Here is a 17899-nt window from a genome sequence, read left to right as displayed (position 1 = left end):
TTCTTGGTGGTGAGGTTGTCCTGTCCACTGGCTGCTGCTGACAAAATTCAAGACTCATGAAGGGTTAGGACCAGCATTTAAGGCCTCCTTCGACACTGAAGGCTTGAGGCAAACATCTCACTGTGCTCTGTGAGTTTGCCTCTAACTCAGTTTCCCCACTTCAGTCTACTGAGTCCTGGGATTACAGACCGGCATTGCCATGCATCATCAGAACTGGAGTTCTTACATTCTGAAAGCAGCAGCTTCAGGATGCCTTTTCCAGTGAAGAGCACTGTGGATGTGAAGCAGAACAAGCTCCAGCAGGATCTCAGAATTTTTCCACACATTGCATCTTCATGTTTGCTAATCCCCTTAAGAAAAGATGTGGGTGCATGTGCAGGAAGGAGAGGACCTGAGAGGTCATTCGTTGTACACATACAATGCATATATTGAAGTAGGTTAGATGCCAGCTCAGAAATCCATCACCAGCTACAGATAAAAATGTTTGAATATTTAGCCCAAACAATTTTTGTATATTTTGGAAAGTCCTCAGGAAAAAGAAGGCATTGGTTTTTATTCAGGCAAGATTTGTGGACCTGCTAATTTATAACATAAGGCAATTAAAATACAATTTTTAAATTAAAATTTCAGGTTAGCATACAAAGCAATGGGCTTCATTTCATTTTGATATGCACCATTATCTGTTTTACTATTCCTTTTTCTCACTGTCCTCCCCATGCTCCTCTGGCTATTCCCTTTCATCTAGCTACTCCCTTTCTTCCCCCACATACCTTTCTCCTCTACTTTCATGATATACAAATTACATTTTTCTCATTTTAGAATTTTAAGAACAATTTGAAACTCGGGTAATGCAATACAAAATTTGCCCACATGTATTTTAATCTAATTCCACTATGCACTTGTCTATATAAAAGAAGTCATAATTATTCCTTGAGAAAAACATTCATTTTAGGAACATGTTGGTGCTGGGCATAGCCTTGGTAAGTAGTGGCAGTTCTGAAATGAATCCTGGAAATTACAAAATGTATAATTCTACATTGTTTTATTATAGAGATAGGTCAATTGCATGTGACTCAAAAGCAAATACATTTTAGGAGGGGCCTCTCAATAAAGTTTTACATGGAAAAACGATACCAAAATACACAGTCTGGAAGGGTGAGGGAGTGACGACGGAGCTAAGGAGCTAAGCAGCGTAACTGGGAGTTTCTGGTACAAACTTGTTACTTAGCGGGGAATCACCGAGGTGAAATTTACTCATTATGTCTTCATCTACTCATGTTTTTGGCTAGTGCCACTGGGGGCTCCAGCAGGCAACAAAGACCAACGTGATGTTTGTTCCCAAGTTCTGTTTTCATTAACGTTGCTGGGTGTGATCAGTAGCTAATGAAGGGGAAATCATTTTCCTTTGTAGTTTCCAGAAAGTGCAAACTGAGGGAATTACAATATAGAAATGGTCTTTTTCTTTTAAAGACATGTTGCTGTGGAGATTTTCATTTGTTGGTTAATGGTTAAAGACTCAGTCTTTTAATATTTACATTCAAAAGGAGTCACATGCTTTTTGCAAGGTATAGTTCATGAGGATGAAAGTGAAATGACCAGAGCCACACGGTTGACTAATAAGAAAGACAAGATTAAAAATACAGGAGACAATTTTCACCTGGTGAGGTCTAGAATGAACATCTATCCACCTGTTTAATGTGTATAAAATCTGAGACAAAATTAACTTTTGGTTTAAACTTGGTGTGCGAATTTGATGCTTGTGTTTCTTTAAACCTTGAGCTTAAGTTCCTTCTTCTTGGTATCAGATCCCAAATCTGTGTAAGAGCTGTTGATAGCCAGGAGGAATTCAGAACACAGAGAGGAGAGGTAAGAGATGGCTCTTACAGCACCAAAAGAGTGATATTAGACCTGGGTGAACTTAGGTTCATGGGGTGAATGTAGACATGGAACAATGATGCTTTTTACAGATGCACAGCACTGAGATGTCATCAGCTCTCCTGTGCCATTCAGAAGCCTCAAACTAAAGCACCATGTTGTTGTTGGTTTTTTTGTTCACTTGTTTTTGTTTTTTTGTATCTTGTGAAACATTTTTAGTGAAAGCTCTGTTTCTAAGGTGGAGAAATGTAGATCTGATGCCTGAGTTTTGATTTCCATGATGCCCAAATTCATGGTATGGTCTCAGACAGTTATCTTATCCTGCCATGTTCTTTTCCTTGCCTACAGGAAGAAGGGGCCCGTGTTTTAAACATGTTAATGTAGACTAAGAACTTTCAGGTTTATACAAGTTGATGTCCTTGAAAGTTAACTGAATCTTTCCAGGAGACAGAAATTCTGTTTTCTCCACAAAGCCCCTCTTTGTTCTCTTTTGACCTTTATCCGGATTCCAGCATTTAATGGCCTTCATTTAAAATGAAATTTTCCTTGTAAATAGAATCCAAGCTGCTTTCTGTCTGTTCTTGCTCCACTAGAGAGAAGAAACACACAGATGTGATTTTCTACTGCAAAAACTGGTGTCTCAGCCCCCTGCTCAGCACAGAACAGATTTCTGCAACTTTTACAATATTAGTGCTATTTCACTGTTGTGGTACAATACAGGGCAAAGGATGTTTGTAAAAAATAGTTCAAACTTCACAACTGTTGAAAAATTATTTGGTAGACTACCACTTTTGAATTTTTAATCATTTTGTTTATGCGCCATGTAAGCTACAAACTGGTAATTTTCAGTGACCCTTCTCATCTACAGTGCGAGTGCAGTACAGTGCAGGTGAAAGCCTCAACCTGAGAATTCACAGATATGAGGAAATTGAGATTACTTTCGCTGTTGGGTACCAGGGAGAATACTAGAGACAACAGGAAGCTGGGGTATTATGGAGTACTATTCTTTCTTTCAAATTCAAAACTAACCAATGTGCTCATTGCACCCAGAATGGAGGTTCAGAAATGCTTATGCTACCAAGGCACTGATGGCCTGGGTAGATGGAAATGATTGATATTCAGAAGAAAACCATGTGGTTAAACCAGTCATTCAAACTCACCTCTTTTCACATTAAATGGTTGTGACTTTTGAGCAACCACTGTTAGAAAAACAAAACAAAACAAAGCAAAAAACACAAGTGAACAACAACTTAATATGGAGAGGTTTTATTTGATATTTGGATGCTCCCCGAGGTCAAAATTAGTTCAATCTTCCTTTTAGTTCCTTAGCAAAGATGGAGATGGGAATTAAGTGTGCATTATACAACACTGTTTCCTGCCGAGGAACTGAGTCTGCTGTAGCAGGCAGTCCTGTTCAGCTCATCCTGACTGTTCTGAATTTGAAACAAGTATCTGACATCAAAAATAGGGTTTCATTCTCACATTTCTTTTGTCACTATAGAGAATTAAAAAGATAATTTGTATTTGTATTTTAGATTCTGGTCTGCTTCTATTTATCAAGGAATCTGGATTCCACTGTCTGCACTGATTTTTAAAATAGAGTTACTCATATGTAATATCCAGAATGGGCCCAAAGATAAAGTGAATCTACATTGCCTACAGTATGTACACTTAAGAGACAAAGCTGAGTTTTGTGGAGATAGGGCAGTGAAGAGAGGGAAGCCTGGCAGGGGACTAGAGGCTTACTTAATGCTTCAGTCAACGTTTTTTAGCTTTGTGACTTTGGAAAAATGACGCCAGTGTTTTTATGCTTGTGACCTTACTTGTAATATGGGGGAAGTAAGTAAGATTTAACTTGGCTGCTGTGTGATTTAAATTGGAAGGAGCATGTTTTCCAATTGGCATTCTTTTCTGGTCATCCTGTCACCTTTGCCATTAATGACTAACCTAAAGTTTATTGGGAGGTTCTAGTCCTATGCAGCACTTCTCAACACACCCAGAGCAACTGTGCCCTGTGAGGTGACTAGACACTTAACCAACGGTAAAGAAATTTGATGGCAAAAATGCTTCAGTGCTTGATTGCTTTTGTTTTTAAAATCAAATAAGTCTTTAACCTCCATTTTCTCTCAATTGGTTGCTGTTGCACTGTTAAGTCAGAATGATAAATAAGCCCTTTGGATATGCAGTAGAGATAGATGTTTGGAATATTGCTTATAAAACTTATATTAAAACTTTAGGTTACTCCGGAAACTAGTTTACTAAATAGAGGGAAGACATTAATAATAATCTGTTTATACAACTTGTTTATCATCTAAAATGAATTTGAAGTCCTACAGCGTTTACATGAAATACACCACCCCGCATATTAGCTCTCAGAGAATCTGTTATAACTAAACGTTCCCTATATTTTCTACACAAATCTTGTTTGTGAGCCTACTGTGATGAAACTTGTGGTTCATTTCAATGGTAATTACACAGCCATAAACTTTTAAGACTGTGCATACTACATATTTACAGTGCGATTTTCATGGACGACTGCACTTAGAGGGGCAAATACACGTTTGAAACATAAAAAAGCATTTTTGCTGCTAGGCAGAGAACACCCACTTGACCATGTTGTGTCTTGAGTAACACACACCTAGTTACAGGTATCCCTTTGTGTCAGGAAAATATTCTATGTGTTTTGTTTATCTATAATCTCACCATATAAATCTTTGAAGTGTAGTGAAAATATTTTAGTGTTTTGATGATGGTAGTTCTGCACAGACTTAGAAAGACAACATATCTAGTTGGCAAAAACTGTGTTCTTTTTATTCGTGCTATTATCTTTTAAAGAAAGAAGATGACCACCATCTTTTGGTCAATGTGATGAAAAGTCAAATCCCCTTGAGCTTAAAAATGACCCCCTTAGCTAACTAGAAATTACAAATAAGCAAATTGCTGCATCCATGTTAGCTGAAATGTTTAATACTATGGACACTCACTGTACAAGACACCGTTACCAATCTTATTTTAATTTCTTCTAAGTTTTTTCTTCATTAACCTTCAAAAAGGAAGGAAAAATAAGCTTGGCTTAAAAAATTCTGTGTATTTAGTATCTTTGTTAAGCACTTTCAGGGATTTTGGAGTTATTGATATTGTTCTGTGAGTGTCATTTTTTTCTCAACAACCACTAAAACTCAGCTACATGTGGATTTAATATAAAATGTATAGTTTACTTCTTCAAATAGCAACTGTATTCATGAGCTCTCAACAATAACCATCTCGGTGAAGGAGTCTGGGGATGATGTTCAGAAATGACACCTTGGAAAGGGAAGGAGAAGAAAAATGAACCACAGATTATAGTTAGTAAAATAAGCCATACTCAGAACAAAAATTATTGTATGTTCTCTTATTTAAAAACAAAATATCGGGTGGTGGTGGTGGCCCATACCTTTAATCCAAACTCTTGGAAGGCAGAGATAAGTGGATCTCTGTGAGTTCAAGGCCAACCTTGTCTACAGAGTGAGTTCCAGGACAGGTTCCAAAGCTACAGGGATACTGTGTCATGAAAAACAAAACAAAGCAAAGCAAAACAAAACAAAACAAAAGCAGTTTGCTACTAGGGAAGCAAAAGTAAGTAGGTACGGGAAGAAGAAAAAGGAAGGTAAGAGAGGAGAGACTTAACCATGTGTGGAGATGTCACAGGGAAACACCTTGTGGGCAGTTAACGTGCTAGGAATTATGACTGGAGAGAATTTAGGACATATAATACCAGTGTTTGATCTTTTGGAGACCTAATTTAATGTTTTTCCACAAGGACATTCCATTTAAAATGTTCTTTGCTGTGATGCTTCAGTAAATATCTTTGCACATACCTTTGCCCCATTATTTTGTTAAGTGTGTTCCTAGAAAAAGAAAATCACTGGTCTTGACACTCTGTAAGTCTGAAAGACATTTCTGAGAATTTTCAAACTTTTTTTTCAAAAAAGTATACCAGGATTTATTTTCTTACATCTTTATTAGCAAGTCACATCTTAATATTTCTAAAACTGGACTGTGGATATAGCTCGGTTGGTAGACTACTTGCCTGGCGTCCATGGCACCCTGGATTCAGCCACAACTTCATTTAAATCAGGCATGTGGCTCACTCCATTGATCCCAGAACTCAGAGGGGCAATGAAGATTAGAAGTTCAAGGACATTTTTACTTACAATCAAGTTGGAGGACAGCATGGACTACAGGAGACACTCTTAAAAACCAAATCAAAGTAAAACAACTCACCCCAAACAACTTTTAAAAACATTGACAATTGGTTAGGTTGATAAATAATAGAATATTTAACCATCTTACTTTACCTTTATAATAATCAATGAACATTTGTTTGTATTTTTATTTCATAAAGTATCCTTATCCTTTGTCTATTTTTGATTACAGTTTGTAGATTTATTATTACCCGAGAAATAGTAACTTGGTTTTTGTCAGTATAAAAGTGGTAGTGTTCCTTATGAAAATAACCTTTATGTTAAAACTTCAAATATTAACATATCTGGATTTTGGGTAAGGTGCACAAAACATATTTTTCCTAATGACCAGCCAGCTGTGCTTAAACCATTACATTTAACTTGTTTTTTTCTCCATTGCCTTGGGATGCCATGTTTATAATATGGAAGTTTTTTATATTTATGGGTTTTTATCTTGTTTTTATCTATGTGACACGTATTTTTATCACTGTAACCTGTGATCAACCTTACTGACCAGTAGACAAATTTTCCCTTACTGTGTCTTGATAATTCTCACATTTTTTAAAAATTTCAATATTTTTTAAACATTTTATAAAAAAAGTTTGTGCATGCACATGTGGTGTGTGTGTGTGTGTGTGTGTGTGTGTGTGTGTGTGTGCTCACATGAAGCCATGAAGCTTAAAAGAGAACTTGCTTGTTGTCAGTTCTTTCCAGCCTGGATTTCTCGGGATTGAACTCAGGTCCTCAGACTTGGCAACAATGACTTTCCCTGGAAAGCCATCTCTCTGGATCCTTGAATTTATTCTTATAAATTTAACAATTAGTTTGTAAAATCCCATATCTCTCATTATTTATATAAAGAATTTAATTGCTAGTGAAATAAAATTGAAAATTATTTGTGCAAACTTGACATCTTACAACTATGTTGCGTTTTCCTTTCAAGAACCTGGCATAATGAATTTGGAGGAGGACAGGGAGGTTGGATGGGAGGGTTTGGAGGAAGGAAAGAGAAGGAAGAAATGGAATGAAAATATAAACTTAAAAAAAAGAACTTGGCATATTATGCACTGTAGTTATGAAGTCTTTTCAGAGTCTTAGCAAGCCTTCGCAGTTTCTTTACAGAGATTTTGTATTTTATTCATCATATCTTTAGGAATAACATAGTCTCATTGTGAGAGCACTGTGGATAGGGCTGTTCCTCTTAAGCATGTGTTTTCTTCTTTGAATTGTCGTGAAGGTCTTTAGTGTGGCTGAATGATGGAAAGACCTCTGTGAGACAGTCTCCTCTGCATAGTCACTATATCATGCTTGCTTTTGCTGCTCAAATGTTGAATTCCATGATTTTTTATTCTCCCTTTTCTATCAAATTCAGAGGCGAATCCTGTTCCTGGTTTCCTTTTTTCTTTTTATTATTCTCTTCAATATTGAGATTTTGTTTTCTAAAGCTTATCATTTTTACAAAACAGGACAAAACAAAAAACAAGTACTAAACTCAGCGAAGTTTGCATAACCTTTGACTTTCACACTTAAGCCCATGGTTTTGACACCGATATCAAATACTTATGCAAATACTAATCACAGGCTGACTTCCCTAATGACCACAGGTATTCAAGGGTTTTGTTTGAGAAGTGACTTTATAACAATAACTTTTTATTATACCAGTTGTTTTCTGAGAAAAGATTTGATCTGTTTGATGAAGTAAAACTGCTTTGCTGTCTGGCATTTTGTTTTTTAAAAAACACTAAGCTGAGACACACCATTAGTAGTTGTTTTATTTGTGGGTGGCCCAGGAGGCAACGCTCAGCTTCATTTTTTTGTGTTACACATATGAAATGGCACAATGTACTGGTGTTATCAACACACCTGTTATCTGAGCCTAATGGTTTTCAGGAAGTCTTCTATTTATTCCCCCGAGTTTTCTCAAAGTTGGTTTTAGTTGGAATTTTCTTTCTGTAGTTATTCTTTTAAACTAATTATAAAGGGTTGCAATTGGGGCATTTTCATGGACTTCGATCACATGTCCTCCCCATTTCCTGTTCCTCTGCCCTACTCACCTTTACCCCTCTCACTATTCACCTGTGTTCTTTAGAGTGTGCCCATGCCAAAACATAACTCTTGCTGCAAGGGGGATGAATAATAGATTTACGTTATTCCAAATTCCACGTTCTCATGTGAAAGTAGTTTCATGAAATTCCATGTAATTTCAAAATGAAGTCATTATTTGAGATACTTTTCCATATTGGCAGAAATATCAGTAATGAGGGCAGCGTAGAGGAAGACTCTGCTGAGGACGTTATGTGCTGTCTGCATTTTCAGCTGCTTGATTGCTTGAAAGTTAATACATTCCAATTTTTTTAACCTGTTGGAAACATGATCTTAGATTCTACAAAGAGGTGGGCAAGGAATGGCTCTTTAGAGGATAAAGATGGCCAAAGACGAATTGTAATCAGGTTCTGGACCTGCAGCTTTTCAGATTCTCTACAATCATTCAAGTTTTAATCAGTTCATCAGCCTCACAGAAGGCTCCAGTCTGAAGATGCACCTGCTTTCCAGGGACTTTTCCTTCTGCTTCTCACCTTGTCTATAAAGATATTGTTTTATGCATCTGTAAATTCTAGGACATACAAGTGAGGGAAAATATGATATATTTTTTTCTGAGGCTGACTTAATTTGTTAATATAATTGTCTCTATTTGCATCAGTTTTCTTACAAAAAAGATAGCATTATACTTCTTTATGACCATAGAAAGTTTCCCTGTGAGCATACTCCAAATTTTCTTATGTATGCCTCTATTAATAGACATCAGGGTTGGCTTCATGACTTAATAATTGTAAATAGCGCTACAGCACTCAGGAATGGCTCTACCACTGACAAGTAGGATTTCATGAAATTGAAAGCTTCTACACAGCAAAGGAAGCAACCAATGGAAGAGACAGCTAAAGAATGGAAGAAAATCTTTTCTAGCTCTACACTTGACATAGGTCTAACATCTATAATGTACAAATAATTCAAAAAGCTAAACATCACCTCAGTCAACAATTGACTAATGAAATGATGAGACAATTACCAAATAGCCAGTCAACACATGAGAAGATGTTTAACATCACTGACCATAGCAGGGATGACAGACAAGAATAAAACACATTAGCAAATGAAAACAATGTTGCTGAAAATGTGGGAAAAAAGGAACCTTCAAACATTGATTGTGAAAGTGTGATTAGTCCAATCACAGAGTGCAAATCAGTAAGGAGGATCCTAAATAGTAAAGCTAGTTCCACCATATGACCAGATATATGACTCCTCAATATTTACCCAAAAGACTTCAAGTTAGTGTGCCATAGAAAATTCCTTTCTTGACTGTGTGATTCCCAACTTTGCTGACCATCTGTAGGCGTTAATACAATACTACTCTCCAAGCTGTCCTTTCTCCTTTCTTGTGACTTAGCCCTATGTTTGTGAGATAAAGTTCATGTCTGTGGTTTGGTCAGAATTTATTTCCTTTTAAAATATATTTTACATTTACCACACAAAGGGGGGCTTTTTAAATTGGTTTTGGCAACTCAGAAAGAACTCTGGGGTCTTCTTATTTTATTGATAATTGCTGAGACATCTTTTATATCCTGAAGCCTCTTACAGATGACCTGCCTTTGGCCTTTATAATTTTCAGGAAGGAATGGTATGGATATTTTAGGCATTTAGAGGAACATTTGTTCAGTAGAAAAGAAGGAAGGAAACTCACTGAGTTTGTACTAGGGGCCAAGCATGGCTGGACAGACTATCTGACCATCTCCAAAACTCTGAATGATAGCACTGTCAGCTTATAACTCTTGATTATCTTTAGCATTGAGGAGAAAAGATTTTAGAATGTTTACTTTGTTCTTTCTGTGCAGTTAATTAGTCAGAGGACTTAGAGAAATAGATCTGTCTATTTCCTAAATCCGTAAGTTTCCCTACAGCATTACAGCAACTTTGTAATGACTTTATTGACAAATTGTAACTCCTTATTGCATACTCAATAAGAACCTGGCAAAACAATTACTAAGAGTTTGCCGGTCATGGTGGCCCATGCCTTTAATCCCAGCACTCGGGAGGCAGAGGCAGGTGGATCTCTGTGAGTTCGAGGCCAGCCTGGACTACAGAGCGAGTTCCAGGACAGCCTCCAAAACAATACAGAGAAACCCTGTCTCGAAAAAAACAAAACAGCAACAACAACAACAAAGAGCTTGCTTGACTCTCGAAGGAGGGCCTAGACCCTACCCTGGATGAAATGACAGACTCTGGAGATCCACCATGGAGGGCCTCACCCTCCCTGGGGATCAGAGTGGAGATTGGGTGGAGGAATGAGGGGCCTGGTGGGGAAGGATGGGGAGGAGGAGAGGGGAAGGGGAGGGAGCTGTGATTCACATGTGAAACAAGATTGTTTCTAACTTAAAGAAAAAGGAAGAAGAAAAAGTTTGCTTGAATGTAATTACTTTCAATAATGTCTTGTTATTTTAGATTTTCAGTCAGAAATACTAACCAAGTTCATGTGTTCCTTCCTTCCTCTCTCATTCCCTCCTCCAACTCCTCCTCCTCTCCCCTCTCTCTGACCTCTAGTGAAGCTTAACCTCATATTCATTATGTGGCCAAAGACAACTGTTAAATTCTGACTCTCCTGCCTTGACCTCCCAGGTGCTAAGATTGTAGATGTGCACCACCACATTTGTTTTATATGGTGCAAGGGATGAACCCAAGGCTTTATGCATCAATGGAGCTACCTCTCCAGCCCCAAGTTTGTTTCTTGATTCCATCTCCTAGCACTGAAACAATTTTAAACTAATTGGGTATTATGGAAATGATAAGATTTGATCTTAGAAAACGTTACACCACATACAATTTTGTGTGCAATTTAAGGAGGCTCCATGGCATTTCTCTGATACCTTTGAGTGGAACTCAGGATAGTATTACATTAGAAGACATTTGATCAATCATTTTCCACAACACTACGCTTTTCTTGAGAATTGAGCTTCATTATATATGATGCATTATTAACTTAAGAGATGATATTGTTAGCTAAGGGGAAATAGGACTTCCTAAGACCTACGAGTCTGTGTTTGTGTGTGTGTGTACCATCTCATCTCATTTTTCTTTCTGAAATAGTTATTATATTTTACCCACTGCAGTTTTCTTTCCTTACGTTTTGTTCTCAAGCTTCATTATGTAGTCTTTCTTTTGAGTTTTAATCTCTGAGTTATACTAACTCTCTATATTTCTATGTTAAATTACAAATGAGTTTGATGATCTTATATACAGCTCATTATGACTCAATAATTTATTTGTTAAGTCACTAGAAAATAATGTAATGGGTCTCAGTCTTTATGAAATCATTCTTATGGAACAGAAATATCTGATATTCTTTTTCCATGGATCTGGGTTTGTAAAATCTATTAGAGAGGACCTATAATAAAGCATTCTTCAAGTTGTTGACAATATGTGATGAAAAATAATTGGTTTCAGTGGAAGAACATGTTGTTCATTATTGTATCCAGTTGTGAGGCAGGTTATACAGAACACAATTGAAACTCTATTTATTATTAAAGTTCCTTTAGCACAGTAAAGCATTTCACTAGCTACTGATGATGGTGATTAATGTACTGTTGATGTTACTGGATTAATCTACTGATACACTATTTCTTTGAATGACAAGTGATGCTATTGTTGGCTAATGGCCATGCAAAACTGATTTATCTGAGAATTTCTCAGATCATTCTCTATAGCCAAATTTGAACTTAGCTAAATTTAGCGTAGTTAGATAAAGATCTGAATTACTCTGATATGAAAGCCCATGTCATCACAAGCCAATTCGGACTTGTTTTGTTTGGACTTAATAGCGTCTAAATACAGTTTGAATTCTCAAACATGTGAAAACTGAACAGTTCTGCAGGAGTTTGCTTTCCATTTGGAAAATTAGAATACTAGTATCATTAGGCCTTCCATTTGGGAAATTAGAATTCTAGTATCACTAGGCCTCAACACTCTGAATCTCAGCCACCCAAATCATTGCATACCCATTGTTTTCTTTCACAGGGACAAAGATGAACGATTTCTGGTATATCTTATTAAATGAAGAAAAGTAAATTATAAGTTGAGAAGGTAGTATATGGGAAAGAGAGCACATTTCTTTCTGAAAAAGACCTAATTTTTAGAAAACAGTCCAGCTGGGCTGTGGTGATGCATGCCTTTAATCACAGAACTCAGGAGGCAGAGGCAGGAGGATATTTATGAGTTCAAGGCCATCCTGGGCTACAGAGTGAGTTCTAGGACAGCCAGGGCTACACAGAGAAACCCTGTCTTGAAAAGTAAAAAAAATTTAAAATAAGAAAGAAGGAAAGAAAGAAAGCTGAGTCCTATCTTTGAATTAAAATTGAGTAATATCACTGTGAGATTCAGTTAAGTAGTACCTGCAAATATTTCCTTATTATTGGAATTATTTTTTGTTCATTTTTAAAGACATGGCCTACGTAATTTCACTTTGTATCCAAAGAGGAATTATGCAATCCTCTTCCCTTAACCTCTAGGATTACATGCATGAACTACTGTACCTTGCTCTAGAAACATTTTTAAATAGATGAGTTTATAGAGGAACATTTATATTAAAGACAGAAAGAGTTATATATCCTATCAGGAAATAATAAATTGACAAATTGAATTTCATCCAAGAATACTAGCTTAAAATATCAAAGAAACAACCAAGAGCATCATGTGTAATTTGATAAAGGACTTAAAAAACAGTCAGGGTCTGTTGCAGCTGATGAAAACCCATTCATAAAAATACTAGTAGGCTAGCTACATCTATTTGCAATATAAGTACTGTCAATGATATTTAAGAAGTTTTGGGCATAAATTCTCTACGAGGCACAACTCCAGAAAACAAATTATCTGTGTTGGGGAGCCTTAAGATACATAAGGAATGCCTTCAGGAAATATTAGGGTATGGCTTTAGATGGTGCCTGCGTGGGAGTACATAGTAGCATCAAATTTCTTGTGACATCTCAGGTGGTGAAATCTATGGAGACACATTGCCATTTGTCAGCTACTAATTTTTACCAAGTGGTTAACAATGATGGTTTCTGTCTTGTATTAAGTACAACTTTAAGCTGGAAATGATCCTGTGCCTTGCACATTAGAGCTTTACCTGCAGCACTGTGCCTGTGTGACACAGAAGTTGGAGAGCTTACTCATGACACCTTGGGATTTTGAAGATGTGTGTGTGTGTGTGTGTGTGTGTGTGTGTGTGTGTGTGTGTATGTGTGTGCACATTGAAATAAAGAAACCACTCATGTCACCTTAAGAAAAAATCTTGCTTTAGATCCCTATAGATTAACGAATCATAAATTTGATTTTTCTGATTGATGTTAAAGTTGACCTGCAAACTGTGAAAGGACCTACACAAATGATTACAAGTAATTGAATATATCACTATAAGCAAAAAACATATCTTTGAGAAATGTACCTTACAAAGAGGTTTTAGTTTACATTTCCCTGATGGAAATGGCTTCCAGAAGTGACAGCTACAGGTAATACTGTATACCCTGAAAACTGAAGTTGTGACAATTCAAGAGAATGCTCTTTGATTTTTAATGTTCATAAACATGACTTGACATTATTTTAACAAAACTAAACTCTCCAGTTAAAAATCATATGAGCAAGGGATCTCTGCTTTTTAAAAATTAATTAATTAATCAATTAATTAGGCTCTGATTTTTCCTCAGTATATGTTTTTATTTAAATTAGAAACATGAGTGATTCACATGTCAATCCCAGCTCCCTCTACCACCCCTCCTCCCTTGTCCCTCCACCAGACCCTCTCCAGCCCCCCACCCAATCCCCACATCATTCCCTAGGGAGGGTGAGGCCCTCCTTGGGGGGATCTCCCGAGTCTGTCATTTCATTCAGGACAGGACCTGGGCCCTTCCCCATGTGTCCAAGCTGAGAGAGCATCCCTCTATGTGGATGGGCTTCCAAAGTTCATTTGCACGTCATGGTAAACACTGATCTATGATCCAAGGTCCCAGAGATTTCTGAGGCCTCCTCATTGACACTAAATTCATGGAGTCTGGATCAGTCCCCTGTTGGTCTCTCAGCCATCAGTCTGGGATTCAAGAGCTCCCCCTTGTCCGGTCAGCTGTCTTTGTGGGTTTCACCAGCATGGTCTTGAACCCTTTGCTCATCACTCCTCCATCTCTGTCACTGGGTTCCAGGAGTTCAGTTCAGTGTTTAGCTGTGGGTATCTGTCTCTGCTTCCATCAGTCAGTGGATAAGGGTTCTAGGATGACATATAAGGTAGTCATCAACCTTATCATCAAGGAGGGGGCATTGATGTGATCTCTCCACTATTGCTTAGTTTGCCAGTTGGTGTTATCCTTGTAGATCTCTGGAAATCTCACTAGTGTCAGCTCTCTCCTCAAACCTATAATGACTCCATCTATAATGGTATCTCTCATCCTGCTCTCCTCTATTCTTACCTCGACTCAACCTTCTGCTCCCCCATGCCTTCTTCTCCCTTCCTCTTGTACCTGTCTTTTTTCCTGGTTCCCTCTCCCCTCCCCTGATGTTCCCAATCTGCTCAGCAGATCTTGGCTCATTCCACTTCTCTGGGGTATCATGCATATCTCTTGGGATCCTCCCTGTTTCCCAGACTCACTGGCACTGGGATTGTAGGCTGACACTCCCCCAACCCATATTTAAAATCCATATATGAGTGAGTACATACCATGTTTGTCTTTTTGTGACTGGGTTACCTCACTCAGGATGGTTTATTCTAGTGCCATCCATTTGCCTACAAATTTCAAGATTCCATTGTTTTCTGCTGAGCAGTACTCCATTGTGCAAATGTACCACATTTTCTCTATCCATTCTTCAGTTGTGGGGCATCTAGGTTGCTTCCAGGATCTAGCTATTACATATAATGCTGCTATGAGCATAGTGTAACAGAAATCCTTGTTGTATGAATGTGCATCTTTTGGGTATATGCCTAAGAGTGGAATTTCTGGGCCTTGTGGTAACTGATTCCCATTTTCCTGAGGAATCTCCATACTGATTTCCAAAGTGATTGTACAAATTGGCACTCCCACCAGCAATGGAGGAGTGTTCCCCTTTCTCCCCATTCTCTCCAGCATAAACTATCATTGGTGTTTTTGATTTTAGCCATTGTGACAGGAGTAAAATGATATCTCAAGAGTTGTTTTGATTTGCATTTCCCTAATGGCTAAGGATGTTGAGCACTTTCTTATGTGTCTCTCAGCCATTTTATATCCTCTATTGAGAATTCTCTATTTAGTTCAGTCCCCCACTTTTTAATTGGATCCTTTTGGTGTTTTGGGAACTTGCTTCTTGAGTTTTTTTTGTAAATTTTGAAGATTAGCCCTCTGTCAGATGTGGGGTTAGTGAATATCTTTTCCCAATCTGTGGGCTGCCTTTTTGTCTTGTTGACTGTGTCCCTTGCCTTACAGAAGCTTCTCAGTTTCAGGAGGTCCCATTTATTAATCGTCGATCTCAGAGGTTCTGATTTTTTAAAGATAAAGTTTTGTTATACATCCTAGGTGTGTTTGAAATATGCTATGCAGTTCAAGTTGGCCTTCAACACAATGTCGTCTTTCCCCAGCCTTCTCAGTGTTGGGATTACAGCCATGAGACAGGAAATACACATTTACTCAGTCTTTTTTTCATTTTTCTTTTTTTTAACATTTTTAAATTTTAATTAGCTTGTTTTACATGTCAATCCCAGTTCCCTCTCCCTCCCCTCCTCCTGCACCCCCCCACCATTTCCCCATCCTCCCACCCTATTGCCAATTCCTTCCACATAGGGAATATCTAGAGTCTATCATTTCATTCAGGGTAGGGTCCAGGCACTTCCCTAAGAGTCCAGGCAGAGAGAGCAACCCTCTTTGTGTTATGGACACACGATGTCTGTTAGTATTTGAGGGATAAACACTGATCCACTGCTCAGGACCCCATAGGTAGCCCAGGCCTCCTCATTGACTGTCACATTCAGGGGGTCTGGATCGGTCCCATGCTGGCCTCCCAGCTGTCGGTCTGGGGTCCAAGAGCTCTCCCCTGTTTGGATCAGCTGTCTCTGCTGGTTTTGCCAGCCCATTCTTTGCCAATTTGCTCTTCGCTCCTCTCTCTCTGTCGCTGGGTTCCTTGGGTTCTGTTCAGTATTTAACTGTGGGTGTTTGCCTCTGCTTCCATCAGTCACTAGATGAAGGATCCAGGATGGTTATAGACATTCAAGTTCACTATCAGGAAAATGCATTCGAGGTAGTCTCTACACTATTGCTTAGCTTGTCAATTGGTGTCATCTGTTTAGATCACTAGAGGTCACAATGGTGCCTGATCTGTCTTCTCACCTATGATTCCCTCTTCCCCCTATCCTACCCCCCCCCAGTCGACCTTCCTGTTCCTCCATGTCCTACTCTCTCTTCCACTTCTCCCCCTCTCTATTTCCCAGGTCCCCCTCCCCCTCACCCCTCACCGTGTTCCCCATCTGTTCAGAGGATCTTGCCTCATTTCTCTTCTCTTGGGTACCATGTATATCTCTTAGGTTCTTTCCTGTTTCCCAGACTCTCTGTCAGTGGAAGTGCAGACTGGCACTCTCCTGATCCGTGTTTAAAATCCATATATGAGTGAGTACATACCATGTTTGTCTTTTTGTGGCTGGGTTACCTCACTCAGGATGGTTTCTTCCAGTGCTATCCCATTTACCTGCGAATTTCAAGATTCCATTGTTTTTTTCTGCTGTGTAATACTCCATTGTGTAAATGTACCACATTTTCTCTATCCACTGTTCAGTTGAGGGACATCTAGGTTGCTTCCAGGTTCTGGCTATTACAAATAATGCTGCTATGAACATAGTGGAGCAGATGTCCTTGTTGTATGAATTTTCCTCCTTTGGATATATGCCTAAGAGTGGAATTGCTAGGTCTTGTGGTAGATTGATTCCCATTTTCCTGAGGAATCTCCATACTGTTTTCCAAAGTGGCCGTACGAGTTGGCACTCCCACCAGCAGTGGAGGAGTGTTCCCATCTCTCCACATCCTCTCCAGCATAAATTGTCTTCGGTGTTTTTGATTTTAGCCATTCTGACTGGAGTAAGATGGTATCTCAGAGTTGTTTTGATTTGCATTTCCCTGATGGCTAAGGATGTTGAGCACTTTCTTAAGTGTCTCTTGGCCATTTTAGCCTTCTCTCTTGAGAATTCTCTGTTTAGTTCTGTACCTCACCTTTTGATTGGATCCTTTGGTGTTTTGGAGACTTGCTTCTTGAGTTCTTTGTAAATTCTGGAGATTAGCCCTCTGTCAGATGTGGGGTCAGTGAATATCTTTTCCCATTCTGTGGACTGCCTTTCTGTCTTGTTGACTGTGTCCTTTGCCTTACAGAAGCTTTTTAGTTTCAGGAGGCCCCATTTGTTAATTGTCGATCTCAGTGTCTGTGCCACTGGTGTTATATTCAGGAAGTGGTCTCCTGTACCAAGTCGTTGAAGAGTATCTCCCACTTTCTCTTCTAAAAGTTTCAGTGTGGCTGGATTTATATTGAGATCTTTGATCCATTTGGACTTAAGTTTTGTACAAGGCGATAAACATGGATCTATCTGCAGTCTTCTGCATACCAGTACCCAGTTATGCCAGCACCATTTGTTGAAGATGTTTTCTTTCTTCCATTGTATAGTTTTAGCTACTTTGTCAAAAATCAAGTGTTCATAGGTGTGTGGGTTAAAATCAGGGTTTTCAATTCGGTTCCATTGGTCTACCTGCCTATTTTTG

Source organism: Mesocricetus auratus, unplaced genomic scaffold (assembly GCF_017639785.1).
Source record: "Mesocricetus auratus isolate SY011 unplaced genomic scaffold, BCM_Maur_2.0 Super-Scaffold_6730, whole genome shotgun sequence".
NCBI classification, from domain to species: Eukaryota; Metazoa; Chordata; class Mammalia; order Rodentia; family Cricetidae; genus Mesocricetus; species Mesocricetus auratus.
Note: the sequence above shows the minus strand (reverse complement) of the source record.